Here is a 2,087-nt window from a genome sequence, read left to right on the forward strand (position 1 = left end):
AACAAATGCTGGCAAGATTGTGGGAAAGCTGGAACCCTTATTCACTGTTGGTGAAAGTGTAAAATGGTGCAACCACTGTGGAAAGTGGTGTGGCGCTTTCTCAAAAAGTTGCAAATAGAGATACCATTTGACCCAGCAATTCCAATACTGGGAATATACCCTAAAGAAACCATAACCGACATCCAAGCGGATATATGCATACCCACGTTTATCGCGGCTTTGTTCACAATAGCCAGGAGTTGGAAACAACCCAGCTGCTCATCAAAAAACGGATGGATAGAGAAGCTGTGGTATATTCACACAATGGAATACTATGCGGCATTGAAAAACAAGGAACTCATGCAATATTATTCAAAATGGGTGAGCCTGGAGGACCTTATGCCGAGTGAAATATCTCAGTCACAAAAGGATAAATATTATACGGTGCTACTGTTGTAAAATGAGGCTGACATCGGGGTGGGGGTAAGACTGAGAGAAACTGGATGAATTATGTTTACTGCATTGATGCTGATGAGGGAGAGAATAGTTTAAAATAATATATTTTAGGACATTGTGATTATCATAAAAGTCCGGAATAAGGGTTTCAGAGAGGAGTATACTTGGGGAGGGGGGATGTGCGGGCGGATTGTGTACCAATGAAGGAGTTTTTATTATACTTTTCAAGGAGAAGAGCAAACTGGGAGTGGGGGTGGAGGTGGGATGTGCGGGAAGAAAAGTGCAACAATGAATGAATGGAATTCCAATATCTCTGTGGATGTTCATTGAAATTAATTAAATAAAAGATCATGGCTTAAATCAGGCACAACTGACATCATTGCTTTTCAGGACTTTGGAGAGGTCCCTGACAGGAGATTTGCATAATAATTCTCCTGAATGCTAGTATCAAAGGCTTTACTTTAGATCCAGTTAAGATTAAATCTTTGACAACTTCAATCTATTCTCCAACTATCATGATGTCGCCTCTTAGTACAATGGTGAGGATTTTTGTCTCTTGATGTCTAGATGCAATCCATGGTGAAGGCTGCAGTCTTATATCTTTGTCAGCAAGCACAGCAAGTCTTACTCATTTTCAGTGAGTAATGTTGTGTCAACTTCATAAGGCCACTTGTTGATGACTCACTTCCTCTAATCCTGCTGCCACATTCTTCTTCACAGAGTTGAGTTTCTTAATCTATTTGCTTGGCAAACAGACTGAATAGGTATGGAGAAATGGCACAATCCTGATGCACACCTTTCTTAATTTTAAAGTTTACAGTGTTTCCTTAGTTAAGATAGCAGTTTCTTTAGGTATAGATTTCATATTAGCATAATTCAGTTGTTTTGGTTTTGATTTTTTTTTAATATTAATGGAAGTTAATTATCATCTTTCTCCTTGTAGGTAAACACTGACCTTACAGTTAGCAGCTGACCTTATAGTTAGCCGCTGAATACTTTGACACTGGCTCTTCAGGGCTCCGTGGTACAACCTATAGAATGGGAGAAAACAGTCAGGAATCATATATTCAACAAGAGTTAAGTAGTAAATGTATATATATCTTACAATAAAAGCGAACCTAATTAAACAAAATGTTAAGGACTGAACTGGGCCTTTCCCTAAAGATGATATACAAAATTCTTAGAAGCATGTAGAAAGTTATTCATGTCATTCAAACTCAAACTGAAAAAAAATAAGAAGAAATATTTGAATAACTTTATACTAGTAAATTTTGCCAATTATATGAAAAGGACCAGTTCTCAGAAAGACAGAAATTTTTAAAGTGGACTAAATAAAGAAAAAATTAAATTTAAGCAGATTTGTATCTGGTTAACACCACCACCACCACCAAATTAGTAAATAAAGGTACTCGTGCAAAGAAAAGTAAATTCTAAGAGAATATCATCAGTGAATTTTATTGACCATCAAAAAAAATAAAGAAAATAAATCCTCCACAATGGCTTAAAAAAAATGGAATGATGAGATAAGTATGCAAACAAGGAAATGGCACCAGAAAGTGAAATATAGATCAATGTTCCTAATTAATATTAATGCAACAAAAGTAACAAAGTATTAGCCACCTGAACCTCTGAACCTAACATTATATATATAA

General features: G+C 36.1%; 1 protein-coding gene across 1 annotated transcript in view; it reads left to right on the forward strand.

The window, feature by feature from the left end:
- Positions 1 to 2,087, forward strand: part of LOC102864725 (60S acidic ribosomal protein P0-like) — a gene marked incomplete at its 3' end in the record, with an annotated part of 148,055 nt that overhangs the window by 77,316 nt on the left and 68,652 nt on the right. The window lies entirely within an intron of this gene.

The sequence above is a fragment of the Elephantulus edwardii genome, unplaced genomic scaffold (genome assembly GCF_000299155.1).
Source record: "Elephantulus edwardii isolate Elephantulus edwardi_28Jun2011 unplaced genomic scaffold, EleEdw1.0 scaffold00565, whole genome shotgun sequence".
Lineage (NCBI taxonomy): Eukaryota > Metazoa > Chordata > Mammalia > Macroscelidea > Macroscelididae > Elephantulus > Elephantulus edwardii.